Consider the following 16,062-nt stretch of genomic DNA (forward strand, 5'->3'; position numbering starts at 1 on the left):
TAATATTGTCTGAAATAAAGGAGGATGACAAAGGCTGGGATATGATATTTACACCTTGGATAAAGGAAGGGAGGGCTGGGCATTTGATAAATTTTCTTTTTGAGGAACTTCTAATGAGTTTAGATATATTTGGCTGCTTTTACCATTTCAGGAAATAATAAGTATAATATTCTATATATAACAGTAGGTGCTTAACAGATTCACAATTATTTTTAGCAGAGCTAAATTTAGACTATAATAAAATCAAACATTGGTAGAATGATTAGTAAATTCCAAGTTCAGTGTTTGTCACTGTACACAGAGAAAATAAAGACAAAATTCTTGCATGCAAGAAGCCAGTTTTTTAAAGGTAATTTGGCGAAGCACTATTATCTATATCTGGAAAACTTAAGTGAGCGTATAACAAAATGTTCATACTAATAATATAATTACTAGGAAATACAGAAATTAAAATGGACATTACATGTTTTAGATTGAAGTAATTGGAAAGGATTGGGAAAAAAGGAGATGAACCTTTAGGTGGACTTTAAAGGCTATCAATTTTGAGTGGGAAAAACATCAAGATATATACGTCAGAAAAATCAATAGCAAACTTTAGAATGGAAGGAATAATCAAATGTGTCTATAAGTCATATAATAAATCTGTACCGTATTTGAAAATTTTCGAACTGGGTAATGTTGCTCACCTCAAAATTCTCCCTCTTATGTTATGGTGCTTTTGGGCCAGAGTATTTATAATACTATTTGTGTATGGAGATATGATAGAGAGGAGTAGGCTGAAAAGCTCATTCATTTAAAAACTACTAATTTGTTTTTCTAGACGTTGGAATACATCAATGAAGAAAGAATGCCTCACTACCGATTGGTCATAAGGAGAAAACAGAGAAGGACAGGTTAGGGGAATGGAGATGGGAGAGTAGATTAAAATAGTAAATGGAATGATCAGGGTGAATCTCATTAAGGAGGTGCTATATATACAAAGAACTGAGGAAGGCGAGGGAAGAAGCCATGCATCCGTCTCATAGAATTGTTTCAAGTAGATGAACGCCCAGTGCACAGGAGTGTGCATGCTGTCTTGCTTTGGGATGAGCAAGGAGGCCAGAGTTTCTGTAGAGGAGTGCGAGAAGAGCAGAAAAGGAGATGTAATCAAAGAATTTGCAGTGTGCAAGACTGTGCAGGTCCTTATATGCCAATGCACGGTTGCTTGCTTACTCTGAGAGAAATAGGGAGCTCTTATTCATAATTGTATATAATTATGCACAGTTATTCATTCATAATTTTATATTATAATAATTATATTTACTTCATACAATTACTGAAAGGAATAAATTAGACAATGTCAGTGACTAAGTTAGTACACTAGCTAGTATTTAGTAAGTATTCAATAACCATTAACAGAGATTATTAATGGTGTTATTGTTTTTGTTATCACCACCAATATCACAGTGAGTATGAAAAGTAAATCTTGTAAGAATAGCAAAAATATAGAGTGTCTGGAAGCAGAGAGGTGACAATCAGAAAAGGCAATTATATTCTTTCTCTGTCTTGGTAACATGTTCCTTTTCTTGCCACCAGGCTCATATGGTAGAATGTTTGAAAACATGACACAATTATCTCCCAACCTGCATTTGAGATCATTGGCAACATGGCTTTGAAGCTCCTCCCTTTGACAGACAAAGTCTGTTTGTCCATTTCTCCATCCATTGAATATGAACTGGCTTTGTGTGACTTACTATGGCCAACAGAAAGTATTTTAGACCACGCAGCACTCAATTGCCTGGAAACTCATCAGTAAAACCGCCAGCTGACCCACAGACTCACAAGCAAAAATATGTGGTTGTTGTTTTAAACTACTGAGTATTGAAGCTGTCTGTAAACAGTGAAGAATAAATGATAAAGTTAATATGTAGCTTGTACATTTCTTGAAATTGGGAAATTAAAGACTAGACTCCAAAGAATAAGGATTTTGGAAAATTTCGAATAAAAATAAAAGGTGCCAGGTCAATTGATTTATATCTCAGAAAATCTTTGATGCATTTCCAAAATAGGCAGACAGTGAGGGGCTGGACAATCTGAAGGGAAGAACATAGAAGTCTGTGCATTCCCAAGGCCTTTTTGCATAATCAAGAGAGAGAATAAAGCTTTGCTGTCAGTATGTAAGATAAACTGGTTTTGCCCACTGAGGTCACTTTCTCTATCTTGAATTACCTTTCTTAATGTCTTGCTATATTTGCTTTTCTTTCTTTTCCTTTTTTTCTGCTTTATCTTCTCAAACCTCCCATACATAGTTGTATATCTTAGTTGCATGTCCTTCTAGTTGTGGGATGTGGGACGCCGCCTCAACGTGGCCTGACAAGCGGTGCCATGCCCTCGCCCAGGATCCCAACCCTGGGCCGCCACAGCGGAGCCCGTGAACTTAACCACTGGGCCACAGAGCCAGCCCCCTATATTCGTTTTTCTATAGCAATTTTTGTAACTAAACTTTTAAATATAAATTTCAGATATTCCTATGGGAGTTGAAGATTAAACCATCCAGCAATGGCCTGAGAAATTAATTACCTCATAGTAATTCATGAAAATATTTACAGTTTCTATGTATTGACTTATTGACTCAAACCACGGATTGATTTATACAAAACTCCTTCTATTAGTTAAGGTCAAGGTACTAATAGTTAATTTGTGTATCTTTTTGGCTAATGATGAAGAAAAGAAGTAAGATGCAGTATCTATCTTTAGTCTATACTATCTTTTAACTATTTTGGACATACATATATATATTCTCAGTTTGTGTAGAGATAGATATGTTTTTCTGGATTAAAGTATTTGAAGGGATTTTGGGTATAAATATATAGTTTCCTCAAAGTAAAAACAAAGTTAACAAATTAAATTATCGATAAACATATATTAAGCACATCATATTCAGGGCTCTCTATTACGAGGATAAAGTCTTGGTGGAAATAATTTAAAAACATGCAAAAGTTGTCCGTATTCTGGAGAAGCATTTTGATTATCTCCCTGAAACAACGATAATTTCATTGTCTCTCACAGTTTCTGTGGGCCTGGAATTCAGACAGGGCTTCTGTGAATGGTTCTAGCTGAAGCTCTCATGTAATTGAGTTCAGGTGGTGGTCAGAGCTGAAACAGCAGGGGTCTGGACCATCTGTAAACTTACCAAACAGCTCCTCTCTCTCTCTCTTCCCCTCCCTCTCTCCCTTCCTCCCTCTTTCTCTCTTTCTCACTCTATATTCATATAGTCTAAAAGCCTCTCCATGTAGTCTCTTCTTGTGGGCTAGTTCAGGCTTCCTCACACTATGGCAGCTGCAGGATAGTAGGGCTTCTTACATAGTGGCTCAGAGTTCCAAAATCTATGTCCAATCAAGGGAAGCAGACCATTGCCATTTATGACCTCACCTTTGAAGTCATGCAGTGTCACTTCCACCACATTCTATTAGTCACAAAGGAGTGATAGACCCACTTAGATTTAAGGGTGAAGAGTTATCCTCTACCTATTATGGAAATGACAGTCTAATGTAGACGAGCATGGAGGAAAGGTATCGTTGCGGCCTTCTCTGAAAAACACTGCCTGGAGTGCAATTGGTCCAAATTTTATAAATAGATGTCTTTGTCTCTGCGCAACCAAAGTAGGAATTGCTTCTCTAAGGGTGCATTGAATATTGTCAATATTTCAAGTTCTCTTACACTTTTCTGAAATGAATAATATTTCTTTTTGGACCCTAATTTTATAGATACTTTGAGAGGTTCCAGGTGGAAAGCAGCTAAACTGAATCTTTTTTCAGTATTATGGAACTTCCTAGATACTGGCACTAGCAAATTAGCAAGCCAGTCAAAAATGTCTTTGAGCATCTTGCAACAAGAACATGAAATACAAGGTAGACTACAGATTGTTCATTGAAACAATTATATCACAATTAAAAACATATTTCCTTTATTTTAATTAATTATAAAAATATTCTATTTTTATGGATGTTATAATAATTACCTTATCTGAACTGGCACTTTTTTCTCATCATGAAAAATACTTGAATATGATAGTCCTTTTTATGGTTTTTAAAATCTGTGGGAAATGGGGACAAATTAAGATGATAAATGTAGTATCATTTTGTTTATGCTACCAATTATAGAATTTCCCGTGTAGTAGTAAAAATGTGTCTTCAAAGGAAGTAATCAAAAAATGTGCTATTCTAATTTTTAGTTTAAGAAATATACTATTAATGTTATATATGGAAAATTTTGACTATTTTCAAAAAATACATGTATCAGCATAAATATGTTCTGATTATGAAGATAATTATAAATAATTTAATAGTAATAACTTAGCACTGCTATTTCTTATCACTGAATATCAGTGCAATTTCCTGTGTTTCCCAGAAGGAAAACACTGTTATAACAGAGGTAAATGCTTGATAGTGCAAGGTTTATTATGAAATGTTGCAAACTATTCGCAATTTGAAATATCAATCAAATAATAAAAGGATGTATTTAACCAAGTCTTCTCCTAACCCACTTGAACATTTTAATGTTGCCAGAAGAGAAGCTGGATGAGGACCAGGGTTTTGGTTTGCATTATTCACTGATGCATCCCAAGCACTTAGGGTTACAGCTGTACTACAGAGAACCACTATAGCACACATTTCAGGTACCAGTATCACATCCCTTTGTCCAAGCTCTGATTTCAGCTCAGCCACGCCCAAAGGAACTGATTCCCCTTGGCTATCACACTCAACCTCAAGCATATCTGTGAGTTTCTCCACATGTGCCCCAGGACCTTCCCCAATGTTTCTGGAGCTTTAGACGCTGGCAAAATTTCAGCCCAGGTGTGCAGTGAAAAACTCTCCAACGTTAACAGATGGAAACTGTTGGATAATGCTGTGGCCTTTCAATTGGATGCTTCTGGGAGGCCTTCAGCATGCTTCTCAGTAAAGCACACTGTCAGTAAAGCACACGGGATCACCTTCCAAGTAAATGACTTCACCCAAGTCCTTGTCTTAGGCACTGTTTTTTTGTTTGTTTTGTTTTATTTTGTGGGAGAGATCTGAACTAAAACAATGCTCCATAGTTACGTATATTTGGTAAAGATTTTTGCTTTGTTTTGAAAACAATTTTCTGGTAAGTCAGCTATGTATTTAAATTACATATGACACCCTTCATTTTTGGAATACAATCCTCTGGCCAAGGTGGGGATCTCCAAATGCTCGTAAAGAGGGAGTTGCATAAATCATATGCTCTAATAACTTCAGTAAAACACAGTTTGGGATAAGTGCTTCTCTTTGCCCTTTTAGTAAAGAAAAATGTTTGAAAGAAGAATGGCGTAGAAAATGTGCAGCCTTCTCTTCTCCAGTTATTTGGCAAATCATGTTATACAGGTCAACTCTTTAGCACTTGAATATAAATCAACAATTTAGTGTCTATTGGTCAAACGAAAGTGTTATTGCTACCTTCCACTTCACATTTACTACATGTGCCTATTTTTTCCACTAATTAAGCAAGTCAACTGAATTCATCCTTTCCCAGGTACTAGGACATATAAACAGAACCTAATCCTCAAGAATTATTGACTGCATGAGATGGAGACACAAATATTTTTTAATTACATCAAAATATCATGAATTTGTATCCATATTTTATGAATATTTATCAAAATAAAACAGAATCAGTTTTAGAAATACAAATACATACAGTTATTTCATAAGTGTTTTATTTAGAAAAATAAATAGGTAAAAGTACAACTATGGAGAAATAGCACAATACACATGTAATTAAAGTTTAGCTCAATACATAGAAAACGCATGGGAGAGAAGCTCAATGTATTTAATTATAGATTAGGGATTGACAATTAAAGACTTTTCATCGACAGAAGGTGAGTAGGCAGGGAGACCAAAATGAAAGGAGGCTTTATTTAGACTAATTGAGTTTATCCTTCAACATAAGAGATGTATTTCAAGAGAAAATTTCCTCATTAGGACTGTAGATTAATTCTTCCATAATAACTATCACTGGAATGTTTCCAAATCAAATTTACTTTATTGTTATGAATTAAGTGTTGTAAATTTTTATCCATTGTCTTACTGTTAGAATATGAAATAATGGGTTGGTTTAAAGGTGAACCAATTGATTTGTCAAAGATCATAGTCCTCTCTGGACAATACAAGAGGGAACACGTATCTAAGGATATCTAAAGATGCTTTTCAGATCTCACTAGGATTGATGTATGTTTGAATCAGTAATTGTCATATTCTGCTGTGGTCGCTTATTTAGTTGGCCATATGGAGTTATTTCTACGTACCTACATACAAGGTTCTTGGGTACATCAGAAAAATAAATGATCTTGTCAAACTTCTTTGTAGTAAATTGCAAGAGGGTGTGTGTGTATTTATATATACTACTTGTGGGATGTTGAGTGCCTAACACTTTGCCAATTGTAGACAGATTTGTAAGACAATTTAAGGTGTTTTGTACTCTATCCGGAAAGCTATGAGGAAACACTGAAGGATTTTAAGGCAGTAAGTAACATGAACTTAATGTATTTTAGAAGTAACTACTTAGCATTTAGTCCATACTTCTATCCATGGAAATACCTTTGTCATTTCTGAAAAGTGATATTCACCTTGAATAATTCCAGGGATGGGCAACTCCTAATACTACAATGGAGCACATTCCACTTGTACAAAATTATTATAGATTCCAAGTGGTAATTAGAAAGGTAATCATTGTCTGGTACAAAGAAATAATTCATATAAGATTCTATCTGAAATATAAAGGGAATTTTATCAGTGATCAAAAATATCTAACACAGTAAATTTGTTCTTTCTCAAGTCACTTAGCATATTTTAAATTTATAATGCCTGGAAATATCCAGAAAAGTACTAAATAATTTTGTGTTGACATTATAAGCTTTTACCAAAGTCATTCAATAAGTATTTCTTGAGCAACAATTCTCTTCCCAGCCTTATGCCTGATGCCATGTTAAACAGAAAAAGCCATTAATAAGTATCATGCATCCTGATTAGAGCATATACGGTTTTACAGATAACTTGTCAAAAGAAAAATGTCTGCACTATCTATCATTAGGGATGCATCAAAGGCAAAAATGTTAAGTCAAAAAGTTAGCAGGGGCTGGCCTGGGGGCACAGTGGTTAAGTTCACACGTTCTGCTTTGGCGGCCCTGGGTTCGCTGGTTCGTATCCCGGGTGCGGACCTATGCACTGCTTGTCAAGCCATGCTGTGTCAGGTGTCCCACATAAAATAGAGGAAGATGGGCATGGGTGTTCGCTCAGGGCCAATCTTCCTCAGCAAAAAGAAGAGGATTGGTGGCAGATGTTAGCTCAGGGCTAATCTGCCTCAAAAATAAAAAAGTTTCATGAATTTAAAACTATGCTTTAGAGGCAAGCCCAGTGGAGTAGTGGTTAAGTTCGCAGCCCCGGGGTTCGCAGGTTCAGATCCTGGGCCTAGGACCTAGCTAGCACCACTCATCAGTCCATGCTGTAAAAGCATCCCACTTAAAATAGAGGAAGACAGGCACAAATGTTAGCTCAGTGACAATCTTCCTCAAGCAAAAAGGAGAAGATTGGCAAGAGATGTTAGCACGAGGTCAATCTTCCTCACAAAAACAAACAAAAAAACCTATATTCTAAAGACTGTCACAAGTAAAGCCAGAAAAAAAAAATCAACCTCTAAGTTCACCACACTGAAATGATGTCTTTTTTTTCTCATCTAAGACTGAAAAAAAAAGAAATTTTTTTTTGTCTATTTCTAATAGATTAAAAAAAGTGGCATTATAAGCTTCCTGGTGACAATATCTTAGCCTTATCATGCTGCTTAAATGTGCCTACTATTATGTTTTATACAACTGCTGTGTATATATACTCCATCTATCCACATATGCATTTTTTTGAATGGAAAGAAGAGAAGGAGAAAGAAGGATGGGAAGTGATAAAAAGTTAAGGAAAGATGGGAAAATCAGAATTTAAAGTGCTCAGTGTATAGAAATTACAGGTCATGCTTTATGAATTAACGTTAATATATATTAAAAAAACAGTTAATTTTCTCTTCCAAGAAAACTCATTGAAGTATAAGAAAGTAAGGATAATTGTGGAAAACTATTGCTTTGCTGCATTTAAAATCAGTGTACAATAATGACAATTCTTTCTCTTTCCTCTTTTTTTCCCTTTTGGTTATTGAATTAGCTTAAAACATCAAATATTATTTTCATGAATCTCTTACTCCTCTGCCTTAAGCACTGCTGAGCAAATCTCCTTTGAAATCCACAGGAGGGTCAAGTACAGAAGGGATGCATGAACATGTGTATAGTAGGAAATAAAAATTCATGTCTTTTTCTTTCATTTGATTAAACACTAAAATCCTATGTGAGATATTCTTGGTAGAGGTTTGATATACCTACAATATTTTGACTCTCAGGCTTTTGATGTATAAATTATGCAAATTGAGAAGCTTCATTATCTATGTCCTTTAAATTTGTATGTGTGTGTATGTAGGTGTGTGTGTTTTCAATTAGTCCATGCATGTTTACTAAGCATTTACCACATATCATGCAGTGTGCCAGGCCCTGGGGATAAAAACAATGAAGACCAGTTCCTGTCTTCAAGGACTGATCAGTAAGTACATTGTTACATAATTCCTTGCTTCTAAACAAGAGAAGTATTTCCTGCCCCCACTGTTTGTTTGCACAGGGGATGGAGAGGTCACTATTCGACCGACACATGTACTGCTTCTGTGTGCCCATCTCTAGGTCCACAGATGCTCCTGTTTTGCTTTTAATGACTGCCCTCAGGCCGTCAGAGCCATTTCTCCCCAATACAAAGAGATTGGAGGGAAATATGGAAGTGTCTGTGGGATTAGAGTTCCCATCTCTCCATTGTACTCTTCATTCCCCCACTCCCCAATTGGGATAAACTAAGAGGCAAAACTAAGTTTTGAAGCTTCCTGCTGGACCACAATACAGTTGATGCTGGGACTTAATAGAAATTACTTGATTTCTTGGGAGCATTTCCTTAATAATTTACATGCATGTGAATCCTAACATTATGGTTTGTTTCTGGGGAACTAGACCTAAAATGATGCTCAACTGGTATTTTCAATATTTTCGATAAAGTTTGGGAGACTACTAAAGATAAAACATAACATGTATTCAACAATCGTTTGCAACATATTCTTCACTAAAAATGTGAACTACAGCCATAAAAATCAATGGAATTTGTATGTCACAATAAAATGAGTATATTTAGAACCTGTTTAAGCTTCAATACCTATAAATATCTTATGTACAAGACTGGTGAGTCTTTGAGATTATATTTTTCATTTCAGAGATGACTATCACACGACCTTGTGATGGGTAATCCCAAAATACCTTGGTCCAGGGTCCTCTTGCTGATAGCAGCAGCAGCAATTCAGATTTTATGAATGAAATGTTTTGTAGAATAGATTCACTGACCAGCTTAAAAAAAAATCACTTACTGTGTAATTTTTCTTTTTATTGTTCTGTTTTATCTAGGAAATGACCTATTTAGAAGACAGCAAGCTAAAACGATTTAGTTATTTAATGTCTGAAGAAAATCTTTCTATTATGTAAGATTTTAGCATACTTTAGTTTTCATTCTGATTTGTTTTGTACCCATCTCTGTAAATTATAGCTGTTTATAAACCAACAGAAAAAAGAGAAGGGTCTACTGAAAATAAATGAGGCAATTTCTAATAAGTATTTTTTTCTTTTTTCCTCCCCAAAGCCCCAGTGCATGGTTGTATATCCTAGTTGTAAGTCTTTCTAGTTCTTCTCTGTGACCCACCACCACAGCACAGCAACTGACAGACAGGTGGCATGGTTGTGAACAGGAAATGGACTCAGGCTGTGGAATTGGTGAAAGCACCAAACTTTAACCACTAGGCCATCAGGGCTGGCTCTCTAATAAGTTTTTTTTTAAGAGTAGAAAAGAATAAGATAATATTTTTATTCTTCCTATATGACTGATATACAGTATCCTTTAGAATTTCATTTATAGACTAGTTTTTCTAAATCTCTCAATTTTTACCTCTGTTTTGAGAACCATATTAGGATAGATAAAGGTGTGTTTCATGAAAGACAATTTAGAATAACTATGAACAAATTTGGAAGATAAATTGGATGAAGAAGCAGATGACCATGTATTAGTCACACTTTAGCTGCAAACTGTGAGGCCTTGAGCAAAGCACTAACACCCAAATATAAAAACAAAGGATCAAATGAGTATAGACTTTAAAATTGCTTTTGTGAGCCTACAACAGTTCCCCTTATGACGTCCCATCGTCAGTTACCTGAGCCACACTATCTTTTGCTGAATTACCTCAAAACAGAGCTGAGACAAAGGCTTATAGGGCTGCAGTTTATTTGGGAATATGATCCCAGTTACAGGAGTGAGGAATTAAACAAAAAGGAGAGCCCTTATCAAGATCCCTTATCTGGTCAGTCACTTGCTTGAGCTTCTGGTCACTCACTCCCTTGGGAAGCTCTGAGAAGCCTAAGAGATGTGACTCAGGACAATCCACTTGGGGAAAGAGAGAGAGACACATTCGCTTGTTGTCTCTCACATCCCCTTGACCATAGTTAGCCTCACAGGATGCAACATTTCGAGGTTGCCTATGCTGAGATGTAAGTCATTTTCTGCTGTTTTTCTTTCTATTCTCCTGCTCATGAAAAACATCCTAAGACTGAAAGAAAATAAGCAGTTTTAGACTGAGGTGAGGTATCTCAAGATGCACCAGCATGAATTTTGTCATGGCGCCCATGACTAGAATACAGGATGAGGTTGTTGTGAGCATTCAGTGTAGAAAATAAGCAATATCTGAGACACGCTCCATTGCATCTGTAGGTTTCCTTTTTGTTACTGCATGAGTTTTATCTTTAGATATTATGAATATATTTCAGGTAAATTTTTGTTCTTCATGACACGTTGAAATCATTTTCTTTTTGCATAAACATTGGAATATAAATCCTGTGTATATAAGATCAGATTCTGTGCTGTTCTCTATTGCATCTTCATAAGTTAAATTTTATGCACATGATATAATTTTATATCTGATTGAATAAAAAACATAAATGAATTAAATTCCATATTTTTACCTTAAAAGTAAATGGAGATATTTGTAAAAAGGCTGAGAATACCCTACCTATAAATATTGTTAAGTTCACATCATTTTCCCTTGGATTTCTTGTACTTAAGAGAGTAAGAAGAATTTAAAAATTTTCCAATACCCAGCATGACCAATCAGGCAGACTTGATCAGTTTTTTAGGAACATTGTTGAAAAATAAATAATTTGGGGGCCCATCTGGTGGCACAGCAGTTAAGCTCCCATGTTCTGCTTTGGTAGCCTGGGGTTCACCGGTTCAGATCCTGAGTGTGGACCTACGTACTGCTTGTCCATCCATGCTGTGGCAGGCATCCCACATACAAAGTAGAGGAAGATGGGCATGGCTGTTAACTCAGGGCCAGTCTTCCTCAGCAAAAAGAGGAGGATTGGCGGCAGATGTTTACTCAGGTCTAATCTTCTTCAAAAAATAAAATAAATAAATAAACAAGTTTACAAAATAAAATAATTTTTATTTTTAACAGACTCAGACTTTAAATTAAGCAATTCAGTCTTACACTATTTTTTTTCTCAATAATGGACCATTTATCTTGGTAACTATTAAAGTCAGTCTAATTCTCTTCTCTTTAATGCTGCACAGTCTGTTGACTTCATTCATTTTTTTCCTCCTTCTGCATCATTCCTAGGCCCAAAAACGTCTTTATAAAATGTTGTTATAAGTAATTTTGTATATTTAATAAGAATGGTACTTATAGCATTGCTATAGTCCTCTTTTTAAAAGAGATTTCCTTGGTAAATTTGAATGCTTTTGAGTATTCCAAGAATGTTTGACATTATGAAAGTAACAGATATGAAGCTCAATTTAGCTCAATAAATATTTCTTGAGTATCTCCTATCACTCAAATCTTGAGTTATTTGATACAGCCATTAGCCAACATGTCTCATCTAGTAAACTATAGTCAGTATTTTGATACAAGTGATCAGGTTATTTTTCTACAAGTTTCTCTGCCCTGTTAGACCAGTAATCTCAGGAGGATATAAAAGCTAATGTTAAACATTTATGAACACATAGAACCTTAAAAACGCAGATGACTTTTGTAGTTATTGAATAATTGCATGGTAAGAAAGTTTTGTTTTTATTTCATTTATTTTTACAACTGATGAAAGCCCATCACTACAGACCAGAATTTGTGTCTAATTATCAACTGAAATTAGTACAGGACAGTAAGGCAAAAAATGATTCTTCTTCATGTCTTCCTAAGAAACCACTAAATTCCATATGGGGCACTGTACCCGATTTATGCCAATTTTCATTGAGAAATTTTGAAAATGGCAACAGAGACCTGTTCTGCTGCTTCTTTTTCCTCTATAATTTATCTCACAAGTGTCGGTGTCGCAATCCAATGTACACATCAGGATAGATGCGGAGAGGGCTGATGGCCACTCTGAGTTTATTATAACCAGCGTTTCAATATATGCATAGCTTACAGCTGTTAAACATACACAGGTGTTCTGGATGAAGTAATTAGCGAATGCCAAGAATTCTCAGTGATTTCTCAAGGAGCCCTCCCTCGGCCTCTGTTTTGATATTATCATGTTTTTGCTGTGCTCGTATATTTTTATCTCGGAGCAGGCAAGGCTTCTTAGGCAACTGTTCCTCCTGCTCCCAATATCGTTTCTCCATCTGTGCCACCGGGCGGCCGATGCCTGGCTTAGGTTGCCTCCCCCTGCCTTACCCGTCATTGGCTAACCGGCCTTCTCACCTCCGGGTCACAGTTTGTTGGCAAGCCTTTTCCAGTGATTATTAACCCTTCCTGCGTCAGGGGCAGCTACAACAAGAGAAAACAAAACGGGAGGATAGAAAGTGAAAACTTCGGTATATTCTAAAAAGTTTTCTAGCTTAAATAGTTGAATTTTAGAGTTAAAATTAAAATGCTAGTCTACAAAGTATTCAAATAATAGTGATGGCTCAGTGGAAAAACAAAATAGATTAAAGTCTTTAAACTTGTTTTTGGCAGGTCACAAGAGATCTAGTCAAAAGCAAATGTAGTCAGAGAGGAAAGATATATACAAATATATAAATGTATATGACAAATAGAAAACCCAGCTATAAAACCTGTAACAGATATTGCCAGGGTCGGTCAGTAATGGTCCTTACAGCTGAACTGGGTGACCGATTGAAATGCATTGCATCTCTAACTTTCTAGGTGTGGCCATGTGTCTATGTTTTTGTCAATGGTCAATAGCATGTATGAGTGAACCTGATGGGCATCACTCCCAAGACTGTCCCATATAAACTTTCCTTCCAGATTTCTGGCTCTCTTTTTCCCCATCTGTGGCTGAAGGGAGAGGACACTAAACACATTTCAGAGACTGGAGACACAAGATGGAAAAAACTTGGCCCTGTGTAGAGCAGAGCTCTGGCACCCTGGGTCCTCCTTCCTCCTACCCACACTGGATGATGTATTAAATGAGAAGTACATTTTTATTGTGATAAGCCAGTGAAATAAAAAAAATATATCTGTTACTGCAAATATTATTATTTGCCATTCTTTGATAAAGATGTGTTTAGATTTCAGCCTGGCAGAAGAGATACGTGGAGAGCATATATCTTTGAAAATTTGCCTAAAGCCCCAAATTCCAAATTCCTATGGCCCCAAATAGGCTTTGTTTTATCGAAGTCCCATAGATAGCCCTAGGAAGATTGGACAACAAGGTGGATATCAGTATAACCATGCTCATACGAATTGGTTTCCACCGTTCCTCTTTTAAAGATAGAAAGGAAACCAAAGGCAAATAAGAAAAGCATGCCCAAATGGCTCCTTGCCTCGAGGTACTAAGCAGAGAATGTCATGCATAATCACATAGGCAAGTCAAGAGATGATCTTTCACAGGACTTTTTAAATGTGGTTTTGAGAGCTACAGATGCTCTGTACAATTAGGACTTGGCCTCTATAAGGGTGTTTGAGGTTTGAGGTACCGCACTGTAAGAGGATGCAATTGGTCTCTACAAGATGTCTGAATAAACTCAGCAGGAAGTGTCCTTATCATAGAAGGCCACCTTCGAAAAGATCTTTCAAGGCCTCTGGGTTTTGGAGGTTCAGCCATTGAATGTTGGCTATAGTAGAAGCTGGGTCTATAGCTGGCGATAACATGGCAGATTCACAGAACTTAAAAAGAGAAGCATTAAATATAAATCACATGATACCATAAAATGTAAAATCCCTGAAGTCTCTTAAGAAGATGCTTATTATCTTCCATTTTCAAAGAAAGAAAGGGCAATGATTTCAAGAGAATTAACTCAAGGTTAACTCAATTAACTTAAATTAACTCAAATGTAAAGCTAGGAGACCTTCTGAAAAAGGAGTTTAGCATTAGATTCTGTGCCAACTGGCATAAATCAAGGTTTGGAAGATATCATCACCAAATCTTAATTTTAAAAACGAAATGAAGTGCAATGATTTTTTGAAAAAGATCAAAAATGTTTATTTGATATTAGTTAAGTAAATGTGTCAGAAATGAGGCTTATATTTTTACTAGGCTTCTATTTTTAAATGTCATCTTCATTATGGTAAGGGCTCACTAAAACTCATGTATTCTCATTTTAGAAAATTAAATTGAACCAGAAGAGCCAAGGGACAGAGAACTAAGTTTTGCAAGTAAAATTAATGTTCAAGAAATAAATGCATTTGACACTCTGTTTATTAAAACAGATAATCTATAGAATACATGGACATAATAATTATGTTAAGTTTATCTAACCAGACAAAATTCAAGTTAGAATTTGATTTCCAAAAATAATGTAAGGTAGTATGGCATAACTGGGTGTTTTTTGTTATTTAATATTCCGTAAAATATATGATACAACAAAAAAAGCAAATATCTGAAAATGAAGATAAAAGAGAGAAGACATGAGGGTAATTTTGAATAGGAAAAATGTCATAGTTTCAAGACAATCATTCCTTATTCAATTATGAAAACTGACCACGACTGTGATCATTTATCATGTAAACTTTTTTTATCAATCACTGTCTTTATGCTACTTAATTATATTTTCTACTGAAGTGGAGAAATTGACAGTTACACTTATAGCTACAAAGATATTCCACAGTGTTATTCTTTTAAAATGAGGCTTTTAGTTTTTTGTAAGAACTATGATAAAAATTATTACATCTTTTTTATGCCACCATATTTATCAAATGAGGAAATTATAATGACTTAAATTAGGAAAAAACAAGTCTTCCTACTTTTCAATTTTATTTTTGCAAGATTTGCAGCGTAAAAAATATTGCAACAAAAGCATTGCACATCCATTATGGTAATACGACTTGGCAGTGATTAGTTTATTCAATCAGATTATAATAAAAGTGTGAAAAAACTATGCAGTGGACCCAAATGAAGAAAGTCTACTTGTAAAGGTAACAAAAAAAAATATATTGCTTTCTTATTACCCATAAGCCAGCTACATTTTTCTTTTTAAAGGTCAATCAATGACAGCATGAACTTTTTCTTTTCCAATACTGAAAAGCAGCAATAAATTGCTTTCACAATACATGGTGGAACTGTATACTCTTGGATAAGTTTTAATTCCAAAAATCACAGTAAGTGACCTTCTTTATAATATCACTATTGTTTTTCTAGTTTCAAAGATAGTCTTGTGACAATATCCTCAAATTTTCACAATTCTGCTGTTTCTTGTCAAGTTGTCAGTCACAAAGTGAATTTACATTAAAGCAGATTTTTCTTCAAGAACTTTGAGTTAAAAGTTCAAATACAATTCAAAGTGATAGAGGGATGCATAAAATCTAAGTTGCATCATACAGAATTTTTTAATTAATATGAGTAATTGAATAGAACAAACATACATCTGATACGTTTAAACTTTACCAACTAGAGCTTGTAATATTCTATTTCCAATGTGCAGACTCATTCTTATTCCTTGGTCACATCCCATATCCTTTCAA

General features: G+C 35.3%; 1 long non-coding RNA gene across 2 annotated transcripts in view; it reads left to right on the top strand.

The window, feature by feature from the left end:
* Window positions 1–3,439: 3,439 nt before the first annotated feature.
* LOC138923488 (uncharacterized) overlaps window positions 3,440–16,062 on the top strand; it is a 30,911-nt gene continuing 18,288 nt past the window's right edge. For both annotated transcript variants that reach the window (XR_011437152.1, XR_011437151.1), the window contains exons 1-2: window positions 3,440–3,551; window positions 8,574–8,633. This is a non-coding gene — a long non-coding RNA (uncharacterized lncRNA). The remainder of the gene's footprint in view (window positions 3,552–8,573; window positions 8,634–16,062) is intronic.

The sequence above is a fragment of the Equus caballus genome, chromosome 3 (genome assembly GCF_041296265.1).
Source record: "Equus caballus isolate H_3958 breed thoroughbred chromosome 3, TB-T2T, whole genome shotgun sequence".
NCBI classification, from domain to species: Eukaryota; Metazoa; Chordata; class Mammalia; order Perissodactyla; family Equidae; genus Equus; species Equus caballus.